The 14,341-nt window shown below is 42.5% G+C and overlaps 1 protein-coding gene across 1 annotated transcript in view; it reads left to right on the forward strand.

Annotated features, from left to right (window-relative positions):
• Positions 1–14,341, forward strand: part of PTPRB (protein tyrosine phosphatase receptor type B) — a gene marked incomplete at its 5' end in the record, with an annotated part of 106,182 nt that overhangs the window by 2,280 nt on the left and 89,561 nt on the right. The window lies entirely within an intron of this gene.

Here is a 14,341-nt window from a genome sequence, read left to right on the forward strand (position 1 = left end):
GAACAAAGAGCCTACACATTCTATTGCTTACGCAGCAGTATCACTATACCCATATGGGGAATATTCCTCAGTATAAAACCCTCAGTATAATGAACTGAACCCAAACCTATGGAAATACTGGTTATAAGGTTTTAAGATGTATATGTCTGTGTGCGTACCTCTGTATGTGGCATGTGTTTATATACAGCTATAACATAAAATGTGGGGAGAAAGGGTCTGAATGTTGTTTAATCATCTAAGTTAACAGCTCTTGCTTTGTTGTTTATTTGTTCGAGTTCACAGTAGCACTTTTCAGTATTGTTCTGTGCTTTGATTTAGCAGTGCACTAAACTAAATCATAATGACCTAGCTAGCTAGCTCTTTATTACAGAGACAATAAGATGCATCTCATGTGATTTATTCCATCCTTTAAAAAAATTGCTTTAAAATAGACACATGAATGTGTCATATGACCATCTGACATTTTTTAGGACGTTTAAAACAAAAGAAGAGTCATATGTGCTCTAGAGATGGGCAGAACCACACACTTTGTATCCAAACACTTGTAAGAAGTCAGATTTGAAATTGAAATCCGAATTCAAATTTTCCCAAAGTTCAGGATATTCATATTTGGTGTTTGGATTCGGCCTATTATAGAGATAGTTGCACTTCCTGGGTTTGGAGCTTGACCCAGCTCAAATTTTGTTAGATGTTTGGGTAGAGATTCAGTGTGGTTTTCTTTTTTTGCAAGACTGAATCATTCCTTTGCCAAAACCTCACTATTCTTCTCTCGCAATCTCTGCTGTTGGATCTGTTTCACTTTGCATAAATAATTAAATATTAATCAGCCCAGAGAGATGGGAAAAACTTCCCAGGGCACTCACTCGGGATGTGGGAGTCAGAGGTTCAAATCCCTGCTCTGCTAACTCTCACATTCCAGGTCAATAACGGGGTCAACAAACATGTGGACAAGGGGGATCCAGTGTACTTAGATTTCCAGAAAGCCTTTGACAAGGTCCTTCACCAAAGGCTTGTATGTAAATTAAGTTGTCATGGAATAAGAGGGAAGATCCTTACATGGATTGAGAACTGGATAAAAGACAGGGAACAAAGGGTAGGAATAAATGGTAAATTTTCAGAATGGAGAGGGGTAACTAGTGGTGTTCCCCAAGGGTCAGTCCTAAGACCAATCCTATTCAATTTATTCATAAATAATCTGGAGAAAGGGGTAAACAGTGTGGTGGCAAAGTTTGCAGATGATACTAAACTACTTAAGATAGTTAAGACCAAAGCAGACTGTGAAGAACTTCAAAAAGATCTCACAAAACTAAGAGATTGGGCAACAAAATGGCAAATGAAATTTTATGTGGATAAATATAAATTAATGCACATTGGAAAAAATAACCCCAACTATACATACAATATGATGGGGGCTAATTTAGCTACAACTAATCAGGAGAAAGATCTTGGAGTCATCGTGGATAGTTCTCTGAAGATGTCCACACACTGTGCAGTGGCAGTCAAAAAAAGCAAATGGGATGTTAGGAATCATTAAAAAAGGGATAGAGAATAAGACGGAGAATATCTTATTGCCCTTGTATAAATCCATGGTATGCCCACATCTTGAATATTGCGTACAGATGTGGTCCCCTCATCTCAAAAAAGATATACTGGCATTAGAAAAGGTTCAGAAAAGGCCAACTAAAATGATTAGGGGTTTGGAATGGGTCCCATATGAGGAGAGATTAAAGAGGCTAGGACTTTTCAGCTTGGAAAAGAGCAGACTAAGGGGGGATATCATAGAGGTATATAAAATCATTAGTGGTGTGGAGAAAGTGAATAAGGAAAAGTTATTTACTTGTTTCCATAATATAAGAACTAGGGGCCACCAAATGAAATTAATGGGCATCAGGTTTAAAACAAATAAAAGGAAGTTCTTCTTTACACAGCGCACAGTCAACCTGTGGAACTCCTTGCCTGAGGAGGTTGTGAAGGCTAGGACTATAACAGGGTTTAAAAGAGAACTAGATGAATTCATGGAGATTAAGTCCATTAATGGCTATTAGCCAGGATGGGTAAGGAATGGTGTTCCTAGCCTCTATTTGTCAGAGGGTGGAGATGGATGGCAGGAGAGAGATCACTTGATCATTATCTTTTAGGTTCACTCCCTCTGGGGCACCTGGCATTGGTCACTGTCGGTAGACAGGATACTGGGCTTGATGGACCTTTGGTCTGACCCAGTATGGCCATTCTTATGTTCTTATGTTCTTCTGTGAGTGTTCTAACCCCTGGGCTATTGGCTATTCTGGCATGGGTATCATCTTCTCTCTGGTTTTAGGGAAAAGTTTCAAAGGCCCTTGGTTTCATCCCCATGTGGAATTAAACCAAATTTCAAAACCTCCATTTATTTCCGGAAATGGAGTTTTTTTCCAGCTAGCCTTAGTATGGAGAGTAAATACAGCATATGCAGAAGTGGGGGACAGCAAGAAAAGATCTCAAATGTTTGGATTAAGTGTATATATTTCAGGGTATCTATTCAGTTAAACTGAATCATAGAGCATTTTGAAATTTGTCTGTCACTAATCTACTTGGAACCAGACTGCAATGTTGCTGGGTCTCCTGAGTCTTGCATGACTTACAAATGCAAATATGGGAGACTGAGGGATCACAAAAGCTCACACTCTGGCTCCACAACAGCCCTGTGCATGATTTTCAAGTGGCACTATTATAGAATTGCACCAAAACTTTATGACCTGTAGATTATTCGGTAGTTACAAGATCTGGTAGCTGTTAGGTAAAAAAGGTGAAAGATCATTACTACCACAGAGTAAAGAGCCCAAATAATTGTCCACAGATAATTGCAAGGCCAGTACCATTGTGATCTGTGGACAGCTGGCAAATGAGAAAAGAATGGTAAACTTGTCAAATGATTTGTGATTATTCACTCAGCTCTAGTAATCACCATGTAGCCTGGTTTAGAAGACAGTAATATTGCATTACCCTCCTCTATGGTATTGATATAAACCTATCCTGCTTTTCTTACTGCAGCAAACATTCCCATGTTTTTCCTAGGAGTAAAAACTTCAGGCCTGAACCCAATCTAGATAAAACACTTACACCGTAAAGATAAAATAGATTTATCATGTATTGAGTACTTTGTGCAGCGTTTCTCAAATGCGGCCACCAGGCCACCGCTTTTCTTGTGGCCACAGCCTCCTAGGCAGTGATGGGGGGGTGGGGGACGCAAAGCAGCGGCCCCTCCCCAGGAGCCACCAGGAGTGGTTGGGCCCTGCCCCCCTCTGGAGAGACACAAGCTGAAGAAGCAGCTAGCCAGTGAGTTCCCCACCTTCTCAGAGTCAATGGGGTTCGGCTTCAGCCCTTGGGTGGCAGGCTCCAGCGCCGGGGCTTTGGGCTCTGTCCCCAAGCCCTGTCCCCTGGGCATGGGCTTCGGGCTCCATTCTCTGGCTGCGTGGTGATGGACTCTGGCCCCAAGCTCACCCCCGCATCACCTCTACCCTCCTGTTGCTTCCCCCAGTGCCCCATCACCCTTGGCCCCTGCTGCCTCTGTACCCACCTCCCCATCTAGGGCTTAATTTGTCCCTGGGCTTGCTGGGGCTGAGTGAGTCTGCTGTGAAAAGTGATACTAACAAACACACAGAGATCACTTTTCACAGAACACTTAGTAGCTAGCAAGTCTTAAAAAAAAGAAAAAGAAACAATAAGAAAAAGACAAGAATGTTCAAAGCACCTTATTTGTGTTTCTATTCTGTTTAGATCCCCTAAAGAATAGAGACAACTGTACACTATTTTTATGATGGAGTCTGCAAAAAAAAACCCTACATAGATACATTACAATGATTTGGACGTGTATCTGTGCATATTTATTTTGTTTTTCCTAAAGTTAATTAAGTTTTTTAGGGGAAAAAGTCACAGTGGCCACCAGCAAGAGTTGGTGGCCACACTCTGAGGCCACCAAAAAATTTATTGCAAGAACCCCTGCCTTAGTGTGCTCAGCTCCTCAAAGACACAGAAGAAGAGGAGGAGGGGAAATGTGCATCAAATACAACATCATTATATCCTCTGTCTGTTTAGTCTGCAACTTCAGCTAGACATAACAGAGGAGATAACAAATAAGCAAAATCACTCATTGTCAGCTGCTCTTGGTGCAATCTGTCTAAGGGACCCAGCTTTTCCTGGTCCCCTTCAATTCAACCACTCCATAAATTCTTAGCTTAAATTGAGTCAATCAGCCCTTAAACTCCAGAGCTTGCCATCTCCTTTTGTCTCCTTGTGGGTTTCTTAGACACAGCCTGAAATGGAGGTAGGTGACCCTCTACTATGCCAGGCTTTTCTACCTCCCTTCCATCTCTGTTTGCCCTCATTTATAGATGGGCATGTTTTCCTTATGGGTCACAGCTGTGGGTCCAAGTCTCTGTGATGGGAAGTTCTGGCAGCTGCACAGGGGGAGTGATCAGCCTGATTGCCTGTAATTAGGGAACACTCTCCTCTCCCTTCTGCCTTTGCTCAGTATGGGGTTTGCTAAACCCCATTACACTGTACACTTTGACATTCAGCCAGGTAGTGCCAAAATTTCTTGTTTCCATTTTCCCCACTCCCTTCCACTTTATCTGCTCCTCTGCACCATCTGTCCCTCATCCAGACCCTCCCCTCTAAAACAGTACCCTTCTGCACACCTTTGGTGTGCCTGTCCTCTTTTATTATCTCAAACATTGGACTGAGTCTTGGAGGATTACATCATGGGGAGACTAAAGCCAAAAGGGCTTGATCCTGCACCCTTTGAAGTCAGTGGTAAACCTCACATTGATTTCAGTGGAGCAGGATCAGGTATAAAGTCGCCAGCTAGCCAGAAGAAGCACTCAGTAATTCCCAAATGGAGGTAAGCCTCATCCCAAGGTTTTTTGTTGGTTTAAAATGTAGGTTAAACTGAAAATAGAAGTGATAGAAAGCGTTTTTCCATGTGCCGGCCACCTTCTTGCTGAAGCTGTTAGAACAATGCTTTTCTGGTCTGTCAAAATTCCAGTGGCTCATATGTTCACCGCTGTCTATAAGCTACTTACCATCCACCATCCAAACCAGTTGGAGCTCTTGGTTAGCACAAGTGAGGAGCTAAAAGAGTTCCCCCTCTAACCTGACTGAAGCACACACATTTTTTGGTTTACAAATTAGTATATGTTAGAGCTAGTCAAAAAAATGATGAAACATTGTTACACACACATAAAAATTCAAAAGTTTTCACATAGTATTTTTGTCAAAATTTCAAAGAATTTCAACCAGCTTCAGTGTATGCCTTTAACGAAGCAATATGATGCATCATGCGCTGAACATGAAACAAACGGTGTCTGACAATTGGTTTGAATTAGAAAAGTATTTTTAAGATATTTAGAAAAATATAAAAAGAAAAGGAGTACTTGTGGCACCTTAGAGACTAACAAATTTATTTGAGCAAAAGCTTTTGTGCGCTACAGCTCACTTCATCAGACGCATTCAGTGGAAAATACAGTGGGGAGATTTATATACATAGAGAACATGAAACAATGGGTGTTACCATACACGCTGTAACCAGACTGATCACTTAAGGTGAGCTATTACCAGCAAGAGAGCGAGGGGGGACACAGGGGAGGACCTTTTGTAGTGATAATCAAGGTGGGCCATTTCCAGCAGTTGACAAGAACATCTGAGGACCATTGAGGGTGGAGGGGGAATAAACATGGGGAAATAGTTTTATTTTGTGTAATGACCCATCCACTCCCAGTCTCTATTCAAGCCTAAGTTAATTGTATCCAGTTTGCAAATTAATTCCAATTCAGCAGTCTCTCGTTGGAGTCTGTTTTTGAAGTTTTTTTGTTGAAGTATTGCCACTTTTAGTTCTGTAATCAAGTGACCAGAGAGATTGAAGTGTTCTCCAACTGGTTTTTGAATGTTATAATTCTTGACGTCGGATTTGTGTCCATTTATTCTTTTACGTAGAGACTGTCCAGTTTGACCAATATATATCAATATATATCACATTGGCACATATCACATTGGTAGATGTGCAGGTGAACGAGCCTCTGATAGTGTGGCTGATGTGATTAGGCCCTATGATGGTGTCCCCTGAATAGATATGTGGGCACAGTTGGCAACAGACTTTGTTGCAAGGATAGGTTCCTGGGTTAGTGGTTCTGTTGTGTGGTTTGTGGTCGCTGGTGAGTATTTGCTTCAGGTTGGGGGGCCGTCTGTAAGCAAGGACTGGCCTGTCTCCCAAGATCTGTGAGAGTGACGGGTCTTCCTTCAGGATTGGTTGTAGATCCTTGATGATACGTTGGAGAGGTTTTAGTTGGGGGCTGAAGGTGATGGCTAGTGGCGTTCTGTTATTTTCTTGTTGGGCCTGTCCTGTAGTACGTGACTTCTGGGTACTCTTCTGGCTCTGTCAATCTGTTTCTTCACTTCAGCAGGTGGGTATTGTAGTTGTAAGAATGCTTGACAGAGATCTTGTAGGTGTTTGTCTCTGTCTGAGGGGTTGGAGCAAATGCGGTTGTATCGTAGAGCTTGGCTGTAGACAATGGATCATGTGGTGTGGTCTGGGTGAGAGCTGGAGGCGTGTAGGTATGCATAGCGGTCAGTAGGTTTCCGGTATAGGGTGGTGTTTATGTGACCATCGCTTATTAGCACCGTAGTGTCCAGGAAGTGGATCTCTTGTGTGGACTGATCCAGGCTGAGGTTGATGGTGGGATGGAAATTGTTGAAATCATGGTGGAATTCCTCAAGGTCTTCTTTTCCATGGGTCCAGATGATGAAGATGTCATCAATGTAGCGCAAGTAGAGTAGGGGCATTAGGGGACAAGAGCTGAGGAAGCGTTGTTCTAAGTCAGCCATAAAAAAGTTGGCATATTGTGAGGCCATGCGGGTACCCATCGCAGTGTCTCAAAGATAGCTGGGAGTGCTGGTAGCATAGGGCCTGAGGAGGGAGTCTACATAGCCAGATAATCCTGCTGTCAGGGTGCCAATGCCTGAGATGATGGGGCGTCCAGGATATCCAGGTTTATGGATCTTGGGTAGCAGATAGAATACGCCAGGTCTGGGTTCCAGGGGTGTGTCTGTGCGGATTTGTTCTTGTGCTTTTTCAGGGAGTTTCTTGAGCAAATGGTGTAGTTTCTTTTGGTAACCCTCAGTGGGATCAGAGGGTAATGGCTTGTAGAAAATGGTGTTGGAGAGCTGCCTAGCAGCCTCTTGTTCATATTCCAACTTATTCATGATGACGACAGCACCTTCTTTGTCAGCCTTTTTGATTATGATGTCAGAGTTATTTCTGAGGCCATGGATGGCATTGTGTTCTGCATGGCAGAGGTTATGGGCATGAGGTTGTGAGGTTTCTATATATAGAGAAAAATATATACTCTTTAGTATAAAGTTATCAGTTTTTTACATAAAAGCTTAAAAAAATACACTACACATTTTCATTCTAAAAACTATGATTTCCAACTAGAGAACACTGCATTATTCCACTTGCTTTTTGTTTAACTTGAGTTCCTAAAATAAAATAAATCAACCACCATCCTCCAAAAGAGCATTTAAGGGCAGAGTTTTTTCAGGACAATTACTACATATCTTGACAGGTTTCAGAGTAGCAGCTGTGTTAGTCTGTATCCGCAAAAATAAATTTGTTAGTCTCTAAGGTGCCACAAGTACTCCTTTTCTTTTTACATATCTTGGATGGCTAAAGTAGCAGCTTTCATCTTAGTGCATTTTTAACACTACCCAAGATACTCTATAATCACCTAAAAATAGTCTGCTTCTCCGGTCTCATTGTTTAAGTAAATAGTACTTACATTATATATGTGCACTTTTAAAGAAACTCTTGCCCATCTTTATGATGATCCTAAAACCTCTAGGTCTCTCCTGAACTCCCACCAACAAATACTATGCATATAAGGACTTCAGGAATAGGCCCACAATTTTGTTGTCTTTTTTGTTTAAATCCTGTATGTATTTCTCCCACAGGAATAAATAAAACTTCAGCTATAGACCCAATTATAAAGACCCAATTGGTTATAATTCCATGCTATAGTAATAGGAACCCAAGGATAAATGTGATATTTCAGTTTTGTAAAAAGAAATGGTAACATCTTCACTGAAGTTTAAGCCCTTTATTTTGATGTGTTTTTCTAACTCACAACGAGCTACAATCCCTTGAAACACAAAAAAAGAGGCGACTGAGCACAGAACTGTGCTTGCTCACAGGGGGAAAATTTTGGAAGTTCTGAGCAGCCAAGAAAGTATAGAGAAGATACAGAGGAGATGAATGTGGCTGCGGTGCTGCACATGTTGAAAAGTAGTCATTGTTTTTAAGGTTCATAGACATGGACAAGAGAGACCGTCCTAACAAATTTTCAATCTTTAAATCTAATCTAACAAATTCATTGTACTTGAGTCTCATCTAACAACTGCATTGTACTTGAGCATATACTGTACTGACAAACTCATGTCTGAGTCCATATTGACAAACAGAAGCGCATCTGTTATTTCATGGAGGAGACCTTTAAAGGCATAGTTGGGAGTTAGATCTCCAATTCCCATTGACTTTCAGTGGGAGCTGGGCTTAGATATCCCTTTGTGTCTTTGAAATATCTCCCCCTTAATGACAGGTTTCAGAGTAGCCTCCGTGTTAGTCTGTATCCGCAAAAAGAAAAGGAGGACTTGTGGCACTTTAGAGACTAACAAATTTTTTTGAGCATAAGATTTCGTGAGCTACAGCTCACTTCATCAGATGCATTCAGTGGAAAATACAGTGGGGAGATTTATATACACAGAGAATGTAAAACAATGGATGTTACCATACAAACTGTAATGAGAGTGATCAGGTAAGGTTTGTCAACTGCTGGAAATGGCCCACCTTAATTATCACTACAAAAGGTTCCCCCCCCCCCCCACTCTCCTGCTGGTAATAGCTCATCTTACCTGATCACTCTCGTTACAGTGTGTATGGTAACACCCATTGTTTCATGTTCTCTGTGTATATAAATCTCCCCACTGTATTTTCCACTGAATGCATCCGATGAAGTGAGCTGTAGCTCACGAAAGCTTATGCTCAAATAAATTTTTTAGTCTCTAAGGTGCCACAAGTCCTCCTTCTCCCCCTTAATGTCTTTCAATTCTACATAACATACAAGTTCTAACTAGAAAATCTATATACAAACTGTCTCTCCTGATCAAATGCAGTTACCTGTGGAACCAGCTGTAGATATCCAAACTAAGTCCATTCTAATAGTTTTAGACACTGTCTAAATGTTAATTTAGAGCTAATAGCAGAAAAGAAGCAAAGGATATTACTTTGTATTTCTATTTTCCTATACACTGTGTTCATGGAATGAAAAGATACCAGAAGAGGATTTCATTAAATACCTCTTCTTCCTGAAAAGTTGGCAGAATGAGGATTCTGATGGATAAGTCACAGAAACAGGATTGAACTGAGTACTCAGATTGAAAAGATAAGTATAAAAGTGACCTAAACAGGGTGATTACCCAGGGACTGGGTGCACTCATTTAATGCAATCACCTTTGGTCTCAGAACCAGAATTCAAACTTATAATGAGCAAACAGCAGAAGGCCCTGAAACTGGAAAGTTTTTGATAAACCCCCTTCCCAGGCTTGGGCTGCTCTCCAGACTTTTTGATTTGTGCCCTTCTCTGTATGGAAGTACTTTCTATACACACATATGGAGGCCCCCTCAACGAAGTTCCTCCTCATTCCCACCTGTTCAACAGCCAGGCTTTTACCCTCAATCACTTTCACCCAAGTCAAGGCCTACTGGCTTGTCTCTCTATCTATTGTTGTCTTCTTCTTCTCACAGCTTCCCTTTTTATTCCTTTTTTCCCTTCTCCCAAACCATTCTCCCTTCATGTACATCAAAATAGTTTTTCTGGAAAACAAATCAATAGATATTCCATAATCAAGTTGTGTTTTTCTAATTCAATGCAATGAATTTAATGCCACTGCCCTATCCAAAGCCTTGTAAGGTGAAATCACCTCTTAACCCATAGAACAGGCAGTGAGCATGCAAGTTGCCCTCCTCAAACTATCTGGTCAATATGTCACAACCATGTCTCTTAGAATGAAGATTTAGTTAGTTTGTTAGTTGATCTCCCTGCTGAGATGGCAAACAAATTGCCATCCACAATTGCTGACAAATATACTCATAATTTTTTGATGTGGCTATTTGTCCAGTAGGCACTTAAATGAGACCACCAATTCATTGCACATAAGCCTCTGAACAGCTTCTGTGTGGTACAGCCTCTTTGTTACTATAGACTGGTCTGAATTGTAATTAATCTCTTAGTAGTGAAAAACTCACATAGCCTACTCCCATCATCATAGAAGGTTTAATTTCTAATAAATGATGAGTTAAAATGTAAATTCTCAATTGTAAATCTAGCAATAAACAATGTCATCTATATTGGTTGGCCTAGTAATCTAGCACTGACATGGCTCTTGAATGCAACTGGAACTTTATCCTTCTCTGCCCAGCTGTTAAGTGGTGGGAGCACCATGGAGGCTGCACTGTCAGCCCTAGCAGAAAGGATCACTTTGTGTTGTTCCACTAAAAACCCTCTGACCAGGGGATATTAAGGCCCAAATTCATCCCTGCACTAGTGTTGAGCCCATCACAGGGAGGCAAGACAGAGACAAAGTGCCCCCCTTAACCTGGTGCTGATGGGGACCAGTGTGTCCCCTGACACACAATGACTTCTATATCATCTGTGACTGTCAGGGAATAGCAATGGAAAGTCCTTGGACATAAACACATCCAACAGCATCCAAAGGAAAGAGCCCCAGGAGGTTCAGGAACAGGAAAGGGAGGACCGCAGGGACACTTAGAGCCTGAAGAACTTCCTGGTGGAATAACGATACAGAGAAATTTCTGAAAGATTTTAACAGCACCAGTACTGAGACTATAGCTTCAGTCTGTCAGTCTTTGAATTCTAAGCTCTCCTATGTGGAGTTTACAATTATATTATCAATAAGTAATTATTAGCAAAGAGTGAATCTGAAAAGGTTTTGTTTGGAGCAGTATCCAAAAGTGTGGATACTTCTCTAAAGTATCTGATTTTTTAAAAAGACACGATAATAGAGGCTCAACTTAAATGTATACCCCAAATTAAAAAATACAGTAAGAGAACCAAAAAAGTGCCACCGTGGCTAAACAACAAAGTAAGAGGAGCAGAGAGAGGCAAAAAGGCATCCTTTAAAAAGTAGAAGTTAAATCCTAGTGAGGAAAATAGAAAGGAGCATAAACTCTGGCAAGTGAAGTGTAAAAATATAATTAGGAAGGCCAAAAAAGAATTTGAAGAACACCTAGCCAAAGACTCAAAAAGTAATAGCAAAAAAAAATTTAAGTACATCAGAAGCAGGAAGCTTGCTAAACGACCACTGGGGCCGCTGGACGATTGAGATGCTAAAGGAGCACTCAAGGACGATAAGGCCATTGTGGACAAACTAAATTAATTCTTTGTGTCGGTCTTTACGGTTGAGGATGTGAGGGAGATTCCCAAACCAGAGCCATTCTTTTTAGGTGACAAATCTGAGGAACCATCCCAAATTGAGGTGTTATTAAAGGAGGTTTTGGAACAAATTGATAAATTAAACAGTAATAAGTCGCCAGGACCAGATGGTATCCGCATTCTGAACGAACTCAAATGTGAAATTCTAGAACTACTAACTATGATTTGTAACCTATCATTTAAATCAGCCTCTATATCAGATGACTGGAGGATAGGTAATGTGACACCAGTTTTAAAAAGGGCCCCAGAGGTGATCCCGGCAATTACAGGCCAGTAAGCCTGACTTCAATACCAGGCAAACTGGTTGAAACTATAGTCAAGAACAGAATTGTCAGACACATAGATGAACATAATTTGTTGGGGAAGAGTCAACATGGTTTTTGTAAAGGGAAATCATGCCTCACCAATCTACTAGACTTCTTTGGGGGAGTCAACAAGCATGTGGACACGGGGGATATAGTGTACTTAGATTTTCAGAAAGCCTTTGACAAGGTCCCTAACCAAAGGCTCTTAAGCAAAGTAAGCTGTCATGAGATAAGAGGGAAGGTCCTCTCATGGATTGGTAACTAGTTAAAAGATAGGAAACAAAGGGTAGGAATAAATGGTCAGTTTTCAGAATGGAGAGAGGTAAATAGTGGTGTCCCCCAGGGGTCTGTACTGGGACCAGTCCTATTCAATATATTTATAAATAAGACTATGATTTAATCACGGGTATTTTTAATAAAAGTCATGGACAGGTCACGGGCAAGAAACAAAAAATCACGCCCGTGACCTGTCCATGACTTATATACCATAAATACCCCTGATTGAATCTTGGAGGGGAAGTCTGAGGGGGCCATGGCAGCAGCTGAGGGGATGGAACCCGGGAGGGCCTGTGGCACCAGCTGCTGATGGGGGGAGGGGAAGCCCTGGGGGCCCGCTACTGCTCCGGCTGCCGCCAGGGGAAAGGGAAAGCCCAGGAGGCCCCACTGCTGCTCCGGCTGCTTCTGGGAGATGGGGGAAGCCCCGAGGGGCAGGTACTGCTTCAGCCGCCCCAGGACCACTGCCGGGAGCCACCGAGCTGCAGCTGCTCCCACTGTCCCCGGGTCCACCACTCAGGGAGTCCCCTAGGTCAGCCTCATAGGCCGCTGCTCGGGTGGTCCCCGAGGCCAGCTGCCCAGGGTCGCCAGAGCAGCAGCTGGTGTGACTGGCCACAGGCTGCTCCAACAGTGGCCAGTGTAGCTGTCCCCAGCGCCACATGGAGCAGCTGGTCCCGGGGCAGCGCTGGGGTCAGCCACACTGACTACTGCAGAAGTCACGGAGGTCACAGGAAATCACGGAATCTGTGACTTCCTGTGACCTCCGCGACAGACAAAGAGCCCTCTTCATAAATGATCTGGAAAAAGGGGTAAACAGTGAGGTGGCAAAATTTGCAGCTGATACAAAACTACTCAAGTAGTTAAGTCCCAGGCAGACTGCGATGAGCTACAGAGGGATCTCACAAAACTGGGTGACTGGGCAACAAAATGGCAGATGAAATTCAATGTTGATAAATGCAAAGTAATGCACATTGGAAAACATAATCTCAACTATACATATAAAATGATGGGGTCTAATTTAGCTGTTACCACTCATGAAAGAGATCTTGGAATCACTGTGGATAGTTCTCTGAAAATATCCACTCAATGTGCAGTGGCAGTCAAAAAAAATCTAACAGAATGTTGGGAATCATTAAGAAAGGGATAGATAATAGGACAGAAAATATCATATTGACTGTATATAATCATAGAATCATAGAATATCAGGGTTGGAAGGGACCTCAGGAGGTCATCTAGTCCAACCCCCTGCTCAAAAGCAGGACACATACCCAATTAAATCATCCCAGCCAGGGCTTTGTCAAGCCTGACCTTAAAAACTTCTAAGGAAGGAGATTCCACCACCTCCCTAGGCAACGCATTCCAGTGTTTCACCACCCTCCTAGTGAAAAACTTTTTCCTAAGATCCAACCTAAAGCTCCCCCACTGCAACTTGAGACCATTACTCCTTGTCCTGTCCTCTTCCACCACTGAGAATAGTCTAGAACCATCCTCCCTGGAACTACCTCTCAGGTAGTTGAAAGCAGCTATCAAATCCCCCCTCATTCTTCTCTTCTGCAGACTAAACAATCCCAGTTCCTTCAGCCTCTCCTCATAACTCATGTGTTCCAGACCCCTAATCATTTTTGTTGCCCTTCGCTGGACTCTCTCCAATTTATCCACATCCTTCTTGTAGTGTGGGGCCCAAAACTGGAAACAGTACTCCAGATGAGGCCTCACCAATGTCGAATAGAGGGGGACGATCACGTCCCTCGATCTGCTCGCTATGCCCCTACTTATACATCCCAAAATGCCATTGGCCTTCTTGGCAACAAGGTCACACTGCTGGCTCATATCCAGCTTCTCGTCCACTGTCACCCCTAGGTCCTTTTCCACAGAACTGCTGCCTAGCCATTCAGTCCCTAGTCTGTAGCTGTGCATTGGGTTCTTCCGTCCTAAGTGCAGGACCCTGCACTTATCCTTTTTGAACCTCATCAGATTTCTTTTGGCCCAATCCTCCAATTTGTCTAGGTCCCTCTGTATCCTATCCCTGCCCTCCAGCGTATCTACCACTCCTCCCAGTTTAGTATCATCCACAAATTTGCTGAGAGTGCAATCCACACCATCCTCCAGATCATTTATGAAGATATTGAACAAAACCGGCCCCAGGACCGACCCCTGGGGCACTCCACTTGACACCGGCTGCCAACTACACATGGAGCCATTGATCACTACCCGTTGAGCCCGACA

Source organism: Lepidochelys olivacea (assembly GCF_965140295.1).
Source record: "Lepidochelys olivacea isolate rLepOli2 genome assembly, chromosome: 1".
Taxonomy (NCBI): Eukaryota; Metazoa; Chordata; order Testudines; family Cheloniidae; genus Lepidochelys; species Lepidochelys olivacea.